The sequence below is a fragment of the Lycium barbarum genome, chromosome 7 (assembly GCF_019175385.1).
Source record: "Lycium barbarum isolate Lr01 chromosome 7, ASM1917538v2, whole genome shotgun sequence".
Classification (NCBI taxonomy): Eukaryota; Viridiplantae; Streptophyta; class Magnoliopsida; order Solanales; family Solanaceae; genus Lycium; species Lycium barbarum.
This window is the reverse complement of record NC_083343.1, coordinates 128,037,103-128,060,114: the sequence shown is the minus strand read 5'-3', so window position 1 is coordinate 128,060,114 and position 23,012 is coordinate 128,037,103. Positions and strand designations below refer to the sequence as shown.

General features: G+C 32.5%; 1 pseudogene; it reads left to right on the top strand.

Annotated features, from left to right (window-relative positions):
• The first annotated feature begins 9,428 nt into the window (after positions 1–9,428).
• On the top strand, positions 9,429–18,592 carry LOC132602626 (UDP-glycosyltransferase 74E2-like; annotated as a pseudogene).
• The last annotated feature ends 4,420 nt before the right edge of the window (positions 18,593–23,012 follow it).

Here is a 23,012-nt window from a genome sequence, read left to right as displayed (position 1 = left end):
GGATTTGATAATTAAAAATGATTTTTTTTTACTATAACAGCAAAATATTATTTATATATCATTGTTGTTATAGGTGTCTAACAGTCATTCGGTATAGCAACAAAAAAAAATTTCAAACCCAATGATACTGTTATAGAGAGGTTTGACTGTACTCCCTCTGTCCCAATTTATGTGTCATATTCCTTTTTATCATTTCTCAAAAGGATGTCATACTTCCTTATCTAGAAATAATTTTACTTTAAACTTTCCATTTTACCCTTAATGAGAGTAATTTATAGCCACATAAATATCTATGACTTGTTTTAAACCATAGTATGTTTTAAAAGCTTTCTTTCTATTCTAAATTCCGTGTCCAGATAAATACGCCACGTAAATTGGGATGGAGCGAGCATTGACTTAATTAATTGAAAGTGATACAAAGTCTATTTTATATACAGTCAAACCTCTCTATAATGGCAGCGTTTGTCCGAAAATTTGATGGCTGCTATAGTGAGCTGTTGTTATGTATGTATACTGACATTTGATGTTTGGATCTCATTTAGCTGTTATAAACAAAATACTTGTTAATTTTAAAATCTCAATTGATTTTCATATTTCATATTTTCATATCTTATATAGATTTTCAAAACTAATTGAACTGTACCAATAAAGAATAAAATCTAAGAAAAATATACATTAAAATTAATTGAAAACTTAATTATTTCAAATTTGACGTAAGAATTCTACAATTGTAGGTTGTTTCGTAAATTCCAGTCTCTTAGTGATAATACGACGCTTGAATTGATGAAGATTTTTGTCCAAACATTCAGTAAAAAGCAATTCAATAGCTTTCCCTTGATGATTACCATAAATATTTTAATATTTTATTTTTATACATAATATATTTTTTTACAAAATATTATTACACAATAGTTTAGTATAACTGTTATTGAAAGGTAATTTTACAAAGAGTATACCGCTATAACGAATGCTATTGTTCTTATAGGTAGAATGCTACTATAGAGAAGTAAAATATAACATGAGAAATTGGTTCCAGAAAAAATCAGGCCGTTATAGTGAAATGCTATTATAACGAATGATAATTATAGAGAAGTTTGACTGTAATACACAAGACTGGTTAATTTGACGGAGACAAGTTTACTTTTTAGAATTTATAAATAAACACGCTTCATCATTTCTCAGTCTTTTTTTAATCGATCGAGCTGGTTGCACTGTTGCATATATTAATTTGCTTGCTGCCTTCTCTACTCTTCATATCTACTCTCAAAAATAGTTTGATAAAAAGCTAAAATTAAGCTGAAAAAGAGTTATGGAAGAAATCAACAACAAAAAAAACTCATGTTTTAGCTTTGTCTTCCCCTTTACAAGGTCGCATTAACCCAATGAGTCCGGAGCCTAAAGGGTATAAAAATATACGGTATAAACCAAAAGGGGGTAGCCAAAAATTTACAGACCAAAACGGGTATAACGTGGAGTAGTCCACGTTATACCCCAATTTTTTTTCCATTGTCAGACGCACGGAAAAATTAAAAATAAAATAAATTAAAAGGTATCATCCACGTTATACAAATAATTTTGTATAACGTGGATCAGTCCACGTTATATTTTTCATTAATTTTTTCCCCTAGCGTTTTACAAATAGTTTGTAAGACGTTGCCTCTATTTAAATCATATTCGGCTGTGTTTTTAATAAAAAAAATTTATTGATTTTTTTTAATTTTTAAAGCATATAGTTAATTTCAGTGATTAACTCAAATAGATATTTTAACACATGCAATAATTAAATATGTGTTATATATGCGAACGGAAATAAAAAATAAAATATAAGTTAAATAAACGTCACACATTAACTGAGTAGTAAATGTTAAATTACATACTAACTATTAAACGACACAAGACATGTTATATATTCTTGGAAGATTCCATAAGGAAATAACAATCGTACAACTTAAGAAAAAACATAAAAACAAACAAGCAACAATAACTGCTGATTTCTGTCAGGGCAGCGATTCTTGTTATGACCTGTTTGCTTGCACGTACTACACTTTCTAGCCATGCGAGCAGGAGCTATATCCATTTCATTCCTCCTTCTAGTTGTAGTCCGCGCTCCTGAAGTTCGCTCGTATTCAGTGTTTGCAATTAAACTGAAGGGAGAAGGTGGCCAATATGCCTCATCACCCAACGGTGAAAAATTTCCATTGTACGTTTGCTTGTAAAACCTGCAACTGTAGTACTTGCTAACATAGGTCTTTGGTTGAATTCCGCGTATATCACAAAATTTAATTGCATGTGAACATGGCATATGGTAGTTTCTCCACTTCCCACACGAATACTTTTTCCCTTCGGCAGAGACTTTATGGATATTTCCGCCCTTACCTTCGTGTGCAAATGTCAGAATCTCAAAGACCCCTTCAGTTGCATTGTATTGCTGCATGTCAGTATGCTTTAGGGACCTCTCCCAGTATTCATCAAATTTCTTTTCAACAGCGCACAGCCAAAACTTTTTATCCGCAATCAACAAATCAGCAAGGGTGCTTCTCTCAACAAACCGATCAATAAGATTTTTAAACGTATAACGGACCATGATAGTAACGGGCAATCCACGAGCTTTCTTCAATAAACCGTTGTAAGACTCGGAGACATTCGTTGTCATAGCCCCCCACCTATGACCGTTGTCCTTATGCAATGTCCATTTCTCCTCTGGAAGAGCTTTTAACCACAGATGCGCTGGCGGTGACATTGTTTTGATTTGTTCCATCTTCATTTTATACTTCTTCTTCTGGTGCTCTGTAGCCGCCAACCACATTAGCTTCTCAAGGTCACTGCTGAGGAACTTTTTATTGAAGTTGCTTTTCAAATGCCGAACGCAAAACCTATGGTGTGTGGATGGTGGTTGTAACCAATCATATGTTTGGACACATTGCAAGATGCCCTGATGACGGTCAGAAATAAGTCCAATTCCTTGTCTCTCACGAACAATATGTCTCCACAACAACACAAGGAACCACGTCCAGGACTCAAAGCTCTCACGTGGAACAATAGCATATGCAAGTGGAAAAATGTTATTGTTCGCATCAATTCCAACAGCAATTAGCAGTTTCATCTCATACTTACTGTACAGATGAGTATCGTCTATTGAGATGATAGGCCTGCAACTTTTGAATCCATCGATGCTTGGTTTATAAGCCCAGAACAGAAACTTGAAGATGTGTTCACCTTGCATTGTAGTTGATTGGTGCTCCCACTCAACAACAGTCCCCGGATTGAAATATTTTAAGGCAGCCATGTATCGGGGAAATGTCTTGAAAGAGTTTTCAAAATCACCAAATACCATTTCAATAGCTTTCTTACGCCCCTTTTGTGCTTTTCTATAACTAGGAGTAAACGTATGGAATCCTTTTATTTTTTGCTGAACTGACTTAATACTGATGTATGGATTGACCATAATATGTGGTATCAACGTAGTAGCAATTAGGTGACTGTTCAAATTGGAATGATCCTTTCTGTAATCATCCGTGAGACAACTGTGGTGGAGAACCGCTTTACCTGCCTTCCACATATCATTTGAAATTTCTCTAAAACGGATTATCCACTCAAAACCCTCCAAAATTTACCTTTGGACTGATCACAAATGAACTCTTTCTTTTCTTTGAGACAATATTGTCTCACTGCGCCTTTCATTTCCTGCTTGTTCTGAAATAACATACCTAATTGCATAATTGCACATCAATTTCTGGGGTCTGATCTGTAATGTCATCTAAGCATCTAATATATTCAATTAATTTATTTACTTCTAACCTACTAACACCATTAAAACAATCCAGACCGGGTGCCCAACCAGTAAACTCATGGATCAATTGTTGCCACCCAACAATACTTATATTTCTAGCATTAAGATCATTCAAAGGATTACCATCAACAACCATGCCAAACATGAGCTCAATAGCTTGTAATGTGATGGTCGCTTCACCCGTACGCAGATGAAAGATGTGCGTCTCAGGACACCATCTCTCTATAAGTGCAGTGATGACTGCCCAATCATATGATACACATCCTACCTCTACTACTTCCCTAAATCCACACAGGCCAAAGTAGTCAAGGATGCGAGGATGAAAAGGATGACGCCTCACGTGCTTCCAAAATTCGGTATCCGCGCGGCGTGAAAACAGGCATCCGGTCGGTCCTCTCAAGGCACCATCCCACACAACCTGTAATCGATGCTTCTCCTGGAGTGTTAACACATCGTACACTTCTGGCCCCGGATGTACGCATACCCGTGGAAACTCCATACCTTAGATAAAAAAAAAAATGAAGTCCAGATCAAGCTATTTGGAGTAACTTACTATAAAAAAATATATATTATTCCAATTTTAGCAGAACAAATATGCACTGGCTAGATAAAGCCAACTTCCGTACGCCTTATTTAGAAACCACTGATAGTGGACCACATTAATACCTATAAGGTATAAACAAAATAATTGTCCGCCCACTTAGACTTAGGTCCCATATAATAAAGCATTATCATGACATTTTAAGTATTTTTTTTTTTTGGGCTACTGAGGCATCACTAAGTTTCACTTTTCTGGCTATATAAATATCACATTAAAGGTACAATGAAAAACAATTAGTTATTCAGATCTTTTATATAACAATCCACAAAAATAACAGTAACATAACAACAAATTTCTTCAAAAGTGCTACTAAACAAATCAGACCTTTTATATAATAATGCTTCTAACAATCATATCTTAAGTTCAAATTAAAATAACACAAATAACACAAACATATATCTTATATGTATTAAAATAACACAAATAAAAAATAACAATTAAGATATATAAGACAAACAGATATCTACATCTACTATAAATATAAAATATTATATGAGTTAAAAAAAATACCTTAATTTAAATAGCAACAAAAGATAAAGATGAAGAAGTTGCCCAAAAAATTAGACTGTAATGCAGGGTTTAAAAAGAAAATAAATGGAGGAGAAGGAAAAGAAGAAGGAGATGGAGAGGTTCTATAACTTCAAAAGATGGAGGAAGAGGCGGAGGAGGAAGCTGAGAAAAATTAGGGCAACAATGTGAGTCGTGGACAGTACCACGTTTCACAAATATATATTGTAAAACATGGACTGATCCACGTTATACAAATAATTTTGTATAACATGGATCAGTCCACGTTATACCTTTTAATTTTTCCGTGCGTCTGACAATGGAAATTTTTTTGGGGTATAACGTGGACTGCTCCACGTTATACCCGTTTTGGTCTGTAAATTTTTGATGATCCCCTTTTGATTTATACCGTGTATTTTTATACCCTTTAGGTTCCGGACTCTTAACCCAATGGTTCATTTTTCCAATTGTTTGGTATCAAAAGGAGTTAAGATGACAATTGTGACAATAGATTTGGTTTCCAAAACCATGTTATCGAACATTGGCTCGTTAATCAACGTTTAGTCAATTCCACGTGATGACGTGGCACCACCAAAAGGTATCATTGATGATCTTGAATGGTAACAACAAGTGATTACTAGCAATTTTAGAGCTATTGTTGAGAAATTTGTTGATATGAAAGTTCTAATCTTTGATTCACTCACTAGTATTTGGATAATTGACTTAGCACACAAGCTAGGACTCAAAGTGGCTACATTTTCTCCGATACCTTGTGCACCCTCTACCATTTATTATCATATGCAGAGGCGAATCCAGGATTTCATGAGGATGGGTTCACCGTTGCTTTAAGATAAGAGGAAGGTAAAAAGGTAGCTTTAGAAAATAATATCAAAAATTAAAAAAACAACCCGAGCTAGGGATTGAGAACCCGTGACCTTGAGAATACAAAGATAACCTTTGACCAGTGCTCCACTCAGCCTATTATGACCATGTGTTCACTTAGTTAATATTAGATATATTTACAGAATTATACATATGATATATCGAGATTAGTCGAGTGACCATGTGTTCAGGTGATCCAAAATTTACACACAAATTTGCCCCAGATCATATGGATCCACAAACTAGTAAAATTCCTTTAGATGGTTCTACTTTATCTTTGCCTTCACTTCCTTTGTTGGAAAAGGATGATTTGCCTTCTTTCATATATTATCATGGTGATATACATCCAACAGTTACAAGACTTTTCTTTGGCCATAATGTCAATTTAAAAAAAGCAGATTGGCTTTTGTTCAACACTTTTGACGTGTCAGAAAATGAGGTGCATGCTTACTATTATTAAAATATGTATAACACTTTTTGATAAGAAATAAACTTTGTTAGTAACTAACTCAATCGAAAAACTGTCTCATGAGGTGAGAATTACCAAAGATCACATAAGAAGACCAAACGTCTCATCCATGCCAATGTGTAGGGCTGGCAAAATGGCTAAAAGAACAAGTAACCATTTAATCCGACCCATTAAATATGGATTGGATAACTGACCATTTAAAATGAATCAAATATGGATATTATCCACTAAAAATGGATATTATATGGATAATATGGATATTCATATTATCAATACGATTTGTCTGCTTGCTATTTTTCATGAGTTCTTGTTTCCTAGGAGTTTAAGCTTGTTTTGGATTTTAGCTTCTATTCTCACTTACCTACTCATGAAATCATATCCACTTTTCCGTCGACTAACCCAATTTTTATCCGTGTTAAATGCGGGATGGTCGAATATTTTATTTGTTTTTTCAACCCATTTTCAACCCGCCTATATCCAATCCAACCCGCTTATTTGTCACTCCTACACGTGTGGACTCGGACACCCCCGCATACATGTCCAGAACTAGGCATTTTGAGCGTAGACATTATAGCATGGGGCCCCATATCAGGTAAACAAGGATTTAAGAAGGGTCTGTTTGATAACATCATAAGAAATGAACTTTCGGTTTAACTTAATTTTAAAAACTAACTCAAGAGGTTAGGATTGCCAAGACCATATAAGAAGACCAAACATCCCATCATAACCGATGTGAGACTCTTTAACATTTTTTGTTGAACACATTAGACATGCATGATAATTAGTCGGTTTAGTTTCCTTTTTTCTTTTCATAAAAGAACTAAATCGAATCATGAACACTAGTAGTATGAAGCTTCTGTTGCTATAAGACATGAACACTATATTTTAGAATAGTAATTTTCCCCACTATATTTTAGGATAGGAATTTCCCCGCCTATCTTCGCGTTTGGTAAAAATAAAAGTGCTTGTAAGCTAAAAATCAGCCATAAGTCATAAGTTGGAGCCCGTTTGATTTAGCTGATTTAAAGTAGCTGATAAGCATTAAGTGCTGATAAGTATTTTTATGTGCCGAAACTGATTTGATAAATAAGTAGTTACACGTTTGGATAAAGGTGTTGAAACTGATAATAAGTTGCTGAAGTGTTTGGCAAAAAAAGTGTTGATAATCATTTTTTCTGTTACAATGACTTAAATACCCTTAAAATCGTTTACACTTATAAGAACATTACTTTTATAAGTTTTTAAATACCAAATTATTTAAAATACGAAATAATTTATACCTCATTTCATTTATAAGGGAAAAGGTGCAAATATACCCCTCAACTTTGGGATTTTTGCCCTCATTTATAAGGGAAGGGTAATATTTGCTCTAAATCGCAAAGTTGAGGGGTATATTTGCACCTTTGCCCTATTTTTAATGCAAAATTAATTAGATAAAATTATTTCTTAAGAATATAAATTATTTTATGATATGCAAAATTACAATCATAAGCTATAAAAAAATAGTTAATAATTATACTAAAGTTCGTTGGTATAACATACTCAAATAGTACACAATATTTGAATAGAAGAAACTCATATGCAATTAACGATATTCTGTTTGTTGCTATTTAAATCAAACCATTCAACTATCAAAAATATCTTGAGCAATCAAATCACGAGCAACCATCCAAGGCTATTATCTCCTTGATTTTCTGGATTTTCGATGTTTGCATTTTTGAAATCCTCATACGTTTTTAATGTTGGTAGAGGAGAGCTGCTGGGTTTTAAAGACGTGGGGTGAGGAAGTGACGTGATGGATAGGGTTAAGGCTTTACTCCCTCCATTTCATAATAAGTGAATTTTTAGGCTCATGCACACCCTTTAAGAAATTACTCACTGCTAGAAAATTAAGAGTGTTTTACTAACTTACCCCTAATCAAGTTTTACTATTTTCTAAATAAAAAGAAAAGCTAGTTAATGAATTTTTGACTATTTAAATAAGGGCAATCTTGGAAGAATCTGCCTAAAGTCTTTTTGAAATCCTAAAGCAACATTTATTTTGAAAAAAATTGAAAAGTCTAAAAAACCACTTATTATGAAATAGAGGGAGTATTAGAGTAAAGGTATTTCAGGGATTACGAAATAATATTAGAGATAGAATAATAAAAGTCTTGGTCAAACTAAAAGTTCTTATAAGCTCAAAAATAATAAGTTGGGGGAGACCAAGAGCCCGTTTGGATTGGCTTATAAGCCGGTCAAATCAGCTTATAAGTCATTTTAAACTTTTTTGGATGTTTGGCAAAATAGAAAAGTGCTTAAAATAAGTAAAAAAAGTGTTTAAAATAAGCCAAAAACAAGAAGTTAGGAAACCCCAACTTTTTTCTTTTTGGCTTAAAAGCCATTTTGGTTTGACCAACGATTTTACTCTTTTATCTCTTATATTTTCTTCTAATTTCAATATTACCCTCACTACTAAAAAAAGTGTTTAACAACATTTGTGTACCAAACACATCAACAACTTATTTACAGCTTCAGCACTTTTATCTAAACACGTAACTGCTTATTTATAAAATAACTTTCAGCACTTAAAAAGTACTTTAAGCACTTATGCTTAAAAGCCATTTTTTTCCAGCTAATCCAAACGGGCTCTTAGATAATTAAATAACTTGTCCATAAAATTAAAAAAAAAAAATTCTCTCTTCCTATTTTTTCTCCCACAACCGAAGATATAGTCTTCCTTCTTTATCCATTTTTGATTTTTTAGAGATCAAATACATGTAATTTGTACGTTTTTTACTGTGGTAATTGACAAGTAGAAAATTGTATATAATGGGTTTGTAAAAATTCCCAACAGAAAATTGTATCAATGCTTTAGAGAATATCAAAGAAAAAGTGCAATTAAATGATTAACTCAAAAAAAAAAATGGAAGATAAATTGTAAGTTATTAATTCAAGTAAAACTGGAAGATTAGTGATACGGCTGTGGGAGAAAATAGGAAGAGAGAGAACGTTTTTAATTTTATGGACAAGTTATTTAATTATCTAAATCATGATTAGGACTTTGTTTTAGTCAATTAAATTTTAACCATTAATTTTAACTTATGCATGTGTCCCTCATCTAAATTAGAACTTGAAAAAAATAAGAGAAAGAAATGGATAGGAGCCGGACGCTTACAATACTACTTCCGAGCGGTCCAATATTTGTGTGGTTAAACGTTGTTTGTTCACTTTCCCACTGTGGGCTCCCTTTGTTCACATGTGAGCCTAACAAAATCAAAGTTTTGTCTATACTCACCTCGTTGACGTAATTTGATTCCGTACGGAATTAATATGAAAATAAAAAAAAATAAAAATCTGTAATATTGACCATATTATAATATTTGTGCGAATATAAAAACTTCTCATTATGAATAATATTGTAAAAAAATGTAATTTTTATGTTAACAGATTAACAAGGAAGTAGTGTCACGTAACTGAAATTGGGGGAGCAATATCATGTGGGGTCAAGTTGGGGTTTAACATATGAGTTCGGTAGAATTCAGTAGACCCTGTATATATGTTAACAACAATAAATATGTACAAAAATAAAATTCAGTACTCAGTTACTGAAATTTGAGGTCGATGTCTTAGAATCTAGACCCTGTAAAATTCAAATCCTGAAACTAACTCATGTATCAGGTGTAAGTATCCAACGTTTAGTATAAAAGATGATCTAAGGTGCTCACTAGTTTATCTCCTTCAAAAGACAAGCTAAAAAGTAAGAGAGAAAAAAGGGGAAATGGAAGAAACCACCAACAAAAAAACTCATGTTTTAGTTCTTCCTTCCCCAGCACAAGGTCACATAAACCCAATAGTTCAATTTTCCAAAATTTTGGCATCAAAAGGAGCTAAGGTGACAATTCTCACGATAGATTTTGTTTGTAAGGCCTTGTTATTGGATTGTGGCCCATTAATCAACATTGAGTCCATTCAACACGGGCCATTTCCACAAGAAAGTGTTGACGACTTTCTTGAATGGTTCCAACACTTATTTTGAATTCAGAGCTATTATTGACAAATTTGCTAATTCTGAATACCCTGTGAAAGTTCTTGTTTTTGATTCACTAAACACTTGGATTATTGATTTAGCACATCAACTAGGCCTAAAAGTGGCTGCATTTCATACACAACCTGTTGCTCTATCTGCCATATACATCATATTGATCATGAAGATACTAGTAAAATTCCTTTTGATGGTGATGATGTTGTTAAATTGCCTTCAATTCCCTTGCTGGAAAAAGAAGATTTGCCTTCTTTCATCATTGAGAGCGATGCATATCCAACTGTGAAAAGACTTGTGTGTGGCCAGAACTTCAATTTCAAGAAAGCAGATTGGCTTTTGTTCAACACATTTGATGTGTTGGAAGAGGACGTAACGTATCTTTCACATGCCAAGATTTAGATACATTTTAAACAAATGCAATTACTTTGCTCCATTTCATTTTGCGTGACATTGTTTGATTTGATTGGTAGCGTAGTTTAATAAGAAAACACGGACTTTTGGCACGTACCAAAAGGACCACAAATATGTCATGATGATTTTCAAATATATAAAAGTATGATAAGTGTTATAAAACTATATAATTGGAAATAAACAAGAGAAACAAACTAATAATTTTATAGAAAGGAGGGAGAGATTGTATTTCACTTCTTGTTGATATCTCTTAACAAATTGAGAACTTAACCATCTATTTATAGAGATGGTAAATCTCTTGATTAAGTCATCAATGACAACACCAAGAGTTAAAATCAAACTTGTGTTGCTTCATTTTCTTCATTTCATACATGCCACCAAATGTACATGTACCTTGCTTCATTTTCTTCATTTCATACATGCCACCAAATGTACATGTACCTATTCTTATTTAGGACATGTGGAAAACCTAGACTATATGGACATTCATATATATATATATATATATATATATATATATATGTTTTATAACACTCCCCCTTGGATGTCCATTGATAGATAATATGCCTCGTTAAAACCTTACTAGAAAAAAAAAACCCAGTGGGAAAAATTCTAGTGAAGGAAAAAGAGTACATATTTCTAATAATATAAATTTTGATTGCCTCATTAAAAACCTTACAAGAAAAACCCAGTGGGACAAAACCTTGTATGGAAAAAAAAGTACAACATGTAGTAACTCCCCCTGATGAGAACTTTAGTCCAAATATTTGAGTCTTCGCATTCCAATCTTGTGCACTATCTTCTCGAAAGTTGCGGTTGGTAGAGACTTGGTGAACAAATCAGCCATATTATCACTTGAACGAATATGTTGCACGTTGATATCACTATTATTTTGGAGCTCGTGTGTGAAGAACAACTTTGGTGAAATGTGCTTTGTCCTATCTCCTTTTATGAATCCTCCTTTCAATTGGGCAATGCATGTTGCATTATCTTCATACAAGATTGTGGGTATTTTATCACATTTCAAACCACACTTTTCTCGAATGAGATGTATCATTGACCTCAGCCACACAACTTCACGGCTCGCTTCATGAATAACTATTATCTCAGCATGATTTGATGAGGTAGCCACAATAGACTGCTTTGCAGATCGCCAAGGTATGGCAGCGCCCCCACAAATAAATACATAGCCTGTTTGAGATCTAGCTTTGTGTGGGTTAGATAAATGCCCTGCATCGGCATAACTAACAAGATCGGGACTACAATTGCTAGAATAAAATAAGCCCAAATTGATAGTCCCATTTAGATACCTCAATATGTGTTTAATTTTGTTCCAGTGTCTCCTTGTAGGAGCACAACTATGTCTCGCTACCACATTAACTGAAAATGCTATGTCAGGCCTTGTGGTATTAGTAAGATACATTAGTGCACCAATTGAGCTAAGATATGGTACTTCTGGACCAAGAATTTTCTCATTCTTTTCTTGAGGTCGGAACAGATCTTTATTCTCATCAAATGATCGAACAACCATCGGAGTACTTAATGGATGTGCTTCATCTATATAAAATCGTTTCAACACTTTCTCTGTATAGGCAGATTGATGGACAAAAATCCCATTTGTCAAATATTCAATTTGCAAACCAAGGCATAATTTTGTCTTTCCAAGATCTTTCATCTCAAATTCCTTCTTTAAATAATCAATTGCCTTTTTGAGCTCTGCAGGAGTTCCAATAAGGTTTATGTCGTCAACATATACAGCAAGTACAACAAACTCCGATATTACTTTCTTTATAAAAACACATGGGCAAATTGCATCATTTGTATAGCCTTCCTTTAACAAATATTCACTAAGGCGGTTATACCGCATGCGCCTGGATTGCTTTAAATCATTAATAGATGACGTGCCTCGTTAAAACCTTATTAGGAAAAAACCCCGTGGGAAAAAGTCCTAATGAAGGAAAAAGAGTACACATATCTAGTAATAAGCTTTGAGAGCTGCCTCATTAAAAACCTTTCCAGGAAAACCCAAATAGGACAAAACCTTAGTCAAGGGAAAAAGAGTACAGTGCGTATTTGCTCCCCCTGATTAAAGCATCACATAATTCTTGACGATGATGTAACAAATCTTGTATACCAACTTATCATATCTTGATATTGACAAAGCTTTTATCAGATCTGTCAAATGATCATTTGACGAACTAGTTGATGATCTGCATCTTTCTTAGATAAAGTTGCATCATCGCCTTATAATATTGTTGCAATCAGGACAAGTACATCATGACTTGCTTCATAATCTATTGTTGTCTTTCTATGATTTGACTGTCATGACAATAATCCTTCATGGAAATAGATAACACATCTGGATTGAATTCTTATGTCGATCAGATGAATGCCCTGTATGTCCAAAACACTTGACAGTATTGGTTAGGACAAATACATTCATATCAGGGCTTTCATTTGCAATATGCAGTCGATCTATTTCAATAACTCTATGTTGGAGTAAATTATATCATGCCTGTAGTTATAGCAAGATATATAAATGCATCAACTGCACAAATGTATGGTACGTACTTCAGAACCATTTCAATTTTCTCATTTCAGCAGATATAATCAAGTGCTTTTGGAAACTCTTCAAGTCATCAACTTGCATAATAATATGAAAGGTTCTGATTATCATATAGAGATAAGGGTAAACATGATCTTATTTGTACCCTTCGTCAATAAATATTCATTAAGGCGATTTCAGTACATCAGCCTTGATTCATTTAATCCATTTAAGGATTTTAAACAAGTTTCCCAAGAATTTGTATATGCTTCAGGCATTTTGAATCCTTCAGAAATTTTCATATAAATTTTGTCAAGTAAGCCGTATAGGCTGTGACAACTTCCATCATTATAAATAATGTAACATTTTCTGATGTTTGGACTGCTAGCCCAATAAACATTAGTTTACCAAGATGCATCATTTTACTTGGTAATTATTTCCACATCAACATGCTTTAAGAGACATAGAAATCAAATCCTCACAACCTTATACAATATTGCGCGCTATATTGTATCAAAATATTGTCGACAAGATATCATGTTGTATCGGTTCGCAATTCGACATAACTTACTGAGATCTCATCACTTCATTATTTTCAGGTACCTGAACCTCGCATAAGGTTTCATGAAGTGTTATGTCATCGGCTCTTCAAGAGCACTTTGCCTCCTTGTTATGATCATTTGCTCCTCCCTTTTTTCAAGGATTATTATATTTGGAACCGATTGGTCTATCATGCTCCATGCATGCTGTAGACTCTGTCCTTCAGGGACATTAGGAGCATTTTGCAGATGAAATATGAAATAGTTGGGTCAGCAAATGCTTCCAGCATTTGACTTGAATTATCTGAGGATCATACTGATGATAATTCACAACATATTTCTTAGTTGCTTATTCTCTCCCCCTTATTTTAGTGACATATGTCTCCATTTTCTTTGGGAAAATCCATCTGTGTGCATCATGGTATATCCATTAATCATGTACCGCACATCAAATGCTAAAAGATGAAAATATCTAGTTCCTGACCCTGAACCAAATATGAGGGGAGAATTTATCAAAATTTATGATCTGAAGCACACAAGTGCTGTTGTATGCAATATATCATATCTCAAACCAACATCTGAAACTCTGTTCTCATAAGCAATGGTTTGGCTGTATTATGGAGGCATCTAATGCCGAACCAACTTAGATATAAACCAGCATTATCAAGATGATTGTCTTGATTACATATTCTGAAAATTGTGCTTCCAACTCAATCATTTTGAGCAAGCAACTTCGTAAATGTCAAACTGCCAGTTGACAATAAACATACATGAGACCGTCTCATAGATGCATCTATTTAATACATCACATTACAGGTGAAGGGGCCCACATTCACCTTTTATATTTTTCAGAATTTTGGGGATTTTGTCCCAACATTAACTGGTGTAATCAACTTATCATGAGAACAAGCAACACAAACAAATTCTTAAAGAATCTTCTAGTTCTTCAATATGTTTTTAATACTCAATTAGCACATCAGATTTAAATCAGGACGATCAAAATGGTCTTGTCAACTGATAAAATTATCTGTACCCGTAAACTTCAAGTTTACTATGACGAGTGCTATTTCTTTTAATAAACTTCTGGTTTACTATTGCATGAAATTGTATATCAATAAACTTCTGGTTTATCGTGGTATGTGATCTCATCATGCTCGGGTAACATTTCACTTGTGTATTTCTTACCCATAGTAACTTGAAGATATTTAATATTCCGATCATTTGTAGTCTCAATATGATAATCATTTTTATTGTTAGTAAACTTCAGGTCTACTACAGTGTTCCGATCGTACCAATTACGATCTACGATGAATGGCATTATCATATATAACATCTTCAAGAGACTTCAATTTATTTATCATAATCAGATATTATTTGGACATTGCTAGTGTCATGATACTTGTAAATAAATAATTAGCTCTTTTGGAGCCTTTGATCATTAATTTCTATTACCATATTTCTTAAATACTTCTGGTACCATGAAAACAAATTTCGACACTACTGGTGTCACGAAATAAACATTGAATTCTAAACTTCAATATTTCAAACATCTCCTTCAGGGAAATTCATCATTAACTGAGTATTTTGTATCTAAGCTCAAACACATAATAATCAAATCCTTCATAAAGAAATACATTAATTGTTATTTCCTTCAAGGAAATCAATAACAACTAACCATAATGTAGTAATGTGGTTACAGGAGAAAGCATTCTACTCTGCTTCCTTTTGCCTTAGAATGATACTTTAATATGTTTCGACGTACAACAGGTACATGTAGCAATGTCTGAATTTCATACCACCAGAATATAACATCTACATTCCTTGTATTTTATCCCTCCAGGAGATAAGTTGTGGTATTTGTTCATTCACTTCGGGGAATGAAACCTGATTATTTAAACGTGCTAGAAATACGACGCTCATCAATAGCTCGTTATTTTGCTCAAACACAAGAAGACATTGCTTCAGAGTATTTCTGAGATATTTTGGTAATTCTTTCTGCTTCAGGAGTAAAGTTTCAGAGTTTTACTGCTTCGGGAGTAAAGTTTCAAGTTTTACCACTTCGGGAGTAAAGTTTAAAATTTACTACTTTCAGAGCAGCTTTCGGAGCTTGCTACTTCGGGAGCAAATTTCTGAGTTATTACTTCGGGAATAAAACATAGAATATTTAGATTTTTTTTTCTATTAATTTATCTCTTCAACAGATGAATAGTGATATCTTCACGATCAAGTACATATTCGTATTTGTATTTTTACTAAATATTGTCTACATTCACTTCAGGGAATGGATCTGCATTTTATAATAGTTATCAAAAGTTTTCATTCTTTAGGAATGGCATATAAACGTCTAAACGTGTCGTAATCATATCAATTTATGATAGCTTAAAACCTCTTGTAAGATATTTCTACTTCAGGAGCAAATCGAGATATGCATATAATGTAGAGATTTTTCTCTAATATAGTTTCAATATAAATCACAATATGGAGGCCTATATATGAATCATCACTTCCAGTGATCATGATCCATAAATATAAATAAATTTAGTGATACTTTAGACTTGTGAAGTATGAATGTCACTTCTGGGATCATTCTAAAAACAAGTACCAAATTAACCCCGACATACGCATATATAAACATAGCATGTAACATTAGAAGTGAATTAAAAATATTAAACCAACAATAATAAGCAAAAGGCTCAAATCACTTTACCTGTGATGGAAACTGTTTTCATTATAAGATACTAGTATAACTTACTAGATACCCAAACCTCATGAAGAATTGCAAACAATACTTGATTACATACACCGTCGTGAACCGTTTCCTGGATGATTTATAATTGCAACCCCTTAAATAACAAAAAACTTCTGCATAAGTATACTATTTTAGATGGGTAGGACAATACCTTGATTTTCAGTAAGGCATGGATGACACAAAGACGGTAGTACCGATATGGGCTAAACTCAAAATAAAAGATTAGAGACTCGTGCTGATAACGTGTTATAAAACTATATAATTGGAAATAAACAAGAGAAACAAACTAATAACTTTATAGAAAGGAGGGAGAGATTGTATTTCACTTCTTGTTGATATCTCTTAACAAATTGAGAACTTAACCATCTATTTATAGAGATGGTAAATCTCTTGATTAAGTCATCAATGACAACACCAAGAGTTAAAATCAAACTTGTGTTGCTTCATTTTCTTCATTTCATACATGCCACCAAATGTACATGTACCTTGCTTCATTTTCTTCATTTCATACATGCCACCAAATGTACATGTACCTATTCTTATTTAGGACATGTGAAAAACCTAGACTATATGAACATTCATATATATATATATGTTTTATAACAATAAGGATAAAATAGAAAGTTTCAAGCCATTTTTTTTTTATAAGAAAGGAATCATACTTTTGAATCATATTAAAACAAAAGAGTCATAAAAAATGAATTAATTGTCTGCTAGAATACTATTTACCCATCAAACATAAAGTGACCACCCCAAAGTACTAGAACAACATAAGTATTACTCTATCAGATTCAGTTTATGTGACTTTGTTTTCCTTTTAGTTTGTTCTGAAAAAATTGACATTTTTCTAGATTTTAAAATAACTTAAAATAGATTTTCTATCTTACCCTTAATGACAAGCTTTTATAGCAACAGAAATATTATAACATGTTTAACGTCACATGTTTCAGGTCTTATAGCCACACAAATTTGTTGGCATGTTTAAGACCACAAATTTGAATATTTTCGTGTCTTTCGTAAACTCTTTATCCAATCAAATAAACTCACCTAAATTGAAACGAATTGAGTAATTCTTTCCCCGAAATATAAGAAAGTATTTCTTAAGCATGCATGTATTCACACACATCTCTTCAAATTGCTATCCTTCAAGATTTTGGTGTTTAATTTGAACAGGTGATTAACTGGTTAAGGACCTAATATTCAATCAAAACCATCGGACCAGTTGTTCTGTCAACATATCTTGACAAAGAATATGGCTCAAGTCTCATCAAGCCTAATTATGAAACTTGCAAGAATTGGCTAGACTCGAAAGAAATTGGCTCGGTTGTTTATGTATCATACGGAAGCTTGGCCAGTCTTGGAGAACAACAAATGGAGGAAGTAGCTTTGGGATTGATGATGAGCAATTCCTACTTCTTCTGGGTTGTTAGAGCTATCGAAGAGAACAAACTCCCCAAGGAATTCATGTCCAAGGCAAAAGAAAAAGGACTAATCGCAAAAGGACTAATCGTGAATTGGTGCCCTCAGCTCGATGTCTTGGCTCATCAAGCTGTTGGATGTTTCTTTACTCATTGTGGATGGAATTCGACGCTAGAAGCACTGAGTTTGGGAGTGCCAATGATAGGTATGCCCCAATGGGCGGACTAGCCAACTAATGCAAAGTATATTACGGATGTATGGCAGGTAGGAATTCGAGTTAAGGCCGGAAAAGTTGGTTTAGTTACAAGAGAAGATGTAGCAAATTCCATAAGGGAAGTCATGGAGGGAAAGAAAGGAGTAATTCTCAAAGAGAATGCAATTAAATGGAAAAAATTGGCTAGGCAAGCTGTAGATGAAGGAGGGAGTTCTGACGAGAATATTAAGGAATTTATTCAAGATTGTAATGCACTAAAATTGAGTAACAGATTGAAAGAACATATGTAATATGTTTAACAAGTGCTTCTGAATATTTAGAGCATGTTTGGCCGTTGTACCCATCGTATATCATTATGTATCGTTTTTATTAAGTTGAATTCTATTATGTTATTGATAATAATGTTTGGGTAGATTGTATTTATATTTTTGTTATAATTTAATAAGCATTTTTCTTGTTTGATCTGATTGTATTAAGTTGTACAATAACTATTAGATTACTAAAATATCCTTAACTACTCATGTGAGTATTAATATTCTTCGTGAGATGATTTATAGCGAAACAAATATTTATGCATTGTTTTGGACTATAGATTTTAAAAATCTTTCTTTCTTTCATTTTGAACCCCTCTTAAAGTTTAATTTCGTAATACTAACTTTCCTTATGATTTGACATAACACGCTTACCTCCTTTTTTGATTTCTTTATAACAATAATCTTAAACTATTATCATCAATGCAAAAAAGTACTCCCTTCAGTCTATATTATATGGTCTTTTTAGTTTGAGTACACCCCTTAAAAAATTCACTGACCCCTAGAAAGTAAGAGGCGTTTTACTAAATTATACTTAATATTAAACAATACTTATTTAATATGATTTCTTTATTAAATAAAAACTTACTTATTTAAATAAGGATAAATTTGAAGAAGAAGAAGGAAAAAGGATAAATACCTTGTTGGTTACGTAAAAAGTTCATTTACTTTGAATCAAATGAAAAGTTAAAACACCATAGAATATAATATGGATGAGAGAGGGTAACAATCTGACGTAGAGGCGGATCCAGAATTTGAGCGCTGCGGGGGCACATTATCTTTAATACGCCAATGACTAGCGACAAAGTTAGGCGTGCAACTCTTAAAAAACTTATTGATTACAATAGCAAAGAACAAAATAAAAATAAAAATTGGGGGAATTTAATCAAAAAGTAAGATGGGAGGGGACTTAAAAATAAAAAGATTTAAAAATAAAAAAAATAAAAAACCTACATTAACCCAGTAAAACTGCACAACTTTTTGGGTTGGAGCCGAGATTCGATCTCGGGTGGCGACTAGTGAGCACTTAGGAACACTCCTACCACCTAAACTACTTTTATAATTATATTTGAGGGGTCCTTTTAAAATATATCATAATTTTTCAAGATATATAAATATATACATATAGGATTTTTTCCGAAATTACGAGAGGCACGTGTCCCCCACCCTTCACGTTGGGTCCGCTCCTTTTTCTGACCAATTTAATTATTTGGTTACGTCTCACTAGAGGTTGTTGCTAGGTGTTAGTTGTAATCTTTCTTTTGTTTCGAAACAACCAACAAAGACCACACTTTACTATTTTTACTTCCATAATAATTTTAGAAAGGTCATTTATCAATACCTTAAATTTCATCAACTTGTTTTCATTTGCAATTTATTCCTTTCTGAAGTTTAACCTGTTTATGCATATATAACATCTATTGTGTTAGAGATTAATTACGAAAGATAAGGTGAAAAAGAATAAACTTGAAAACAGTACTACTATTATCTAACCAATTCTAAATTTTCTAAAACACCGAAAATCAGAGAGAACTTTCTTTTAACGTAAAGTTTATAATAGTTGACACGTTTTGAAAGTAACTATTAGTATTAATATAAGGGAAAAGGTGCAAATATATCCTTTAACTTTGCAAATTAGAGATGATATACCCACGTTAAAAAATGGTGCATATATACCATGTCATTACACAAATAGCGCAAATATTCTCTTTTTCGCAGATGAAAATATTTTTAAAAAACATTTAGCTTGTTTTTAATTAAAAAATCCCACGTGACTTTTAAGAATTAAGTCTACCCATTTTTGTTTTAAATAGTTTTATTTTTTTGGTGGGCCGGGTGTGGTTTGTTTAAAAAAATGGGCAGAATTATTTTTTTAAAGACACAGATATTTTTTTTTTTAAAAATGAACAAGACAACTCACTAAAAGAAAATTTTCACGTGGCTTTAAAATAATAAATCTACTAAAAAAATGTGTAGAATTATTTTTTAAAGCAACTTAAAATTAATATTTAATTAAAAAAACAAGCTAAATGTTTTTAAACAATTCGGTCAGCGAAAAGAGTATATTTCCACCATTCGTGTAACAACATGATATATATGCACTATTTTATTAATAAAAATATATCTGCTCTAAATCGTAAAATTAGAGATATATTTACACCTTTGCCTTAATATAAAAAGTCCAACGTTACATTGCCACTTCTGCCACGTTATATTGTTGTCCTTTTGACTTTTCGCTTTGTTCCTCTTTTGCCTCACATGTGAAGGCAAGCAGTAGTCTACTAATTTTAATGAAGATGCTACAAAATTATATCGTCAAGTTTTTTAAAGTTGACACGAGGTCTAGTTAATATTAAATTATCACAATATACTATTTCAAAACAAACATTACCTGCCCTTTTATGTGTTTTATTTTTCTATTTTAGCCTCCTTCGTTTTAGTCAGACTATTCAAACAGGTTAATATATAAGTTGAAAACTATACAGTAGTGCGACTAAATCTTATTTAATGACTTTCGCAAGGGAATCATCAAACGTGCATTACAGTACTTCATCTCCAGCGCACGCAACGTGTTGAGAAAGAAAAATCAGTCACTCTCAACCAGTAAAAACTATAAGGAATAGTTTGGTAAAGTGTATAAGTAATTCTGTGATTAATAATGGAGAGATTAGCTATGCTAAGATTATTTTTTATTAACTGCTTGATGTGATGTATTAAAAAGAACTTGCATTATAAAATTTTAAAAAATGTTATTTATTCACAAAAATACCCTAACTTTGAGAGGTGGAAGAATGAGTTTTGACATGTCAAGGGCACTTTTGTCTTTAACCATGCTTATTCCTGTATTAATAACCTTGATATTGGTAATACCATGGTTTGCCCTGTATAAGGATACCAACAGGGTGTATAACTAACACGAAGTATTAGTTATATATACATAGGTTGAAAAAGTGTACCAAACGAGGGATTAGTAATACATGCATTATTTTCTCTAATATATCCTACCAAACAACCCTTAAAATGAACAAATATTTTATCGCAACATGATGTTTCCTCTATTTTAATTTATGTATTTTACTTCTTTTTAGTCCTTTAAAAGATACCACTTTCTTTATTTAGTTCTCCCTCTGTCCCATTTTATGTGACACAATTACTATTTGGAGAGTTAGAGGAAAAAGATAATTCCCAATTTTTCATATGCTTTTTAAATTATTTGAATTATTAATTATTGTGTTCATATAAATATTTATATAAATTTTTTAAATATGTAAATTTTATTTCAAAAAAAAAACAAAAACTTGAAGATTCTATGTTCGAATTCACACTGAAAATTAAATAGTTTGACCTTTATACTCCGAATCATCACATACAAAGTGGGACGGATGGAGCAACTTTGTAATTCCAACATCTCACGCAGCATGTTTAAAATCACAGATTTACAAGTCATTTTGGTATATTACACATGTGTTTAGTTTAAGACCACAAGATTCAAAAGTCTCACTTATTTTCTTAAGTTTAATTTGTGCTCAGTCCACCTTTCGAAATACTAAATTTCGCACCAGTTGCAACCAAACCTCTCTATAACGGCATCCTCGTACAACAACACCTCGCTATAACAACCAAGTTTTTCTTGAAATCGGTTATTTATGTTATATTTTATCTCTCTATAACAACGTTTTACCTATAACAACAACAATCATCTTTATAACAGTACGCTCTTTGTAAAATTACCCCTCTATAACAATAATTTTCTTTTTTTGGTCCTATAATGATTAATCATCTTTATAGAAATGAAATCTTTAAGATTGCCAATAATAGGTCTAGAGATTTTGGCCATATATTTTAATACCTTAATACACTAGCTATTTATGACAAAGAATATTATCTAAATATATATTTCCATCATTAGAAGATTTTCCTTCGTTACACAACGTGTGATTAATTAAGCTTAGGATTTGACAATCAAAATATGATTTATATATCATTGCTGTTATAGGTGTATAACAACCATTCGGTATAGCATAATTTTTTTTTTGAATCCAACGATACTGTTATGGAGAGGTTTGACTGTACTCCCTCTGTCCCAATTTATGTGTCATATTCCTTTTTATCATTTCTCAAAAGGATGTCATACTTCCTTATCTAGAAATAATTTTACTTTAAACTTAACATTTTTCCCCTTAATGAAAGTAATTTATAGCCACACAAATATCTATGACTTGTTTTAAACCATGTTATATTTTAAAAGCTTTCTTTCTATTCTAAATTCCATAATTACCGCCACGTAAATTGGAATGGAGCGAGCATTGACTTAATTAATTGAAAGTGATACAAAGTCTATTTTATATAATACACAAGTCTGATTAATTTGACGGAGACAAGTTTACTTTTTAGAATTTATAAATAAACACGCTTCATCATTTCTCAGTCTTTTTTTAATCGATCTAGCTGGTTGCACTGTTGCATATATTAATTTGCTTGTTGCCTTCTCTACTCTTCATATCTACTCTCAAAAATAGTTTGATAAAAAGTCTAAAATTAAGCTGAAAA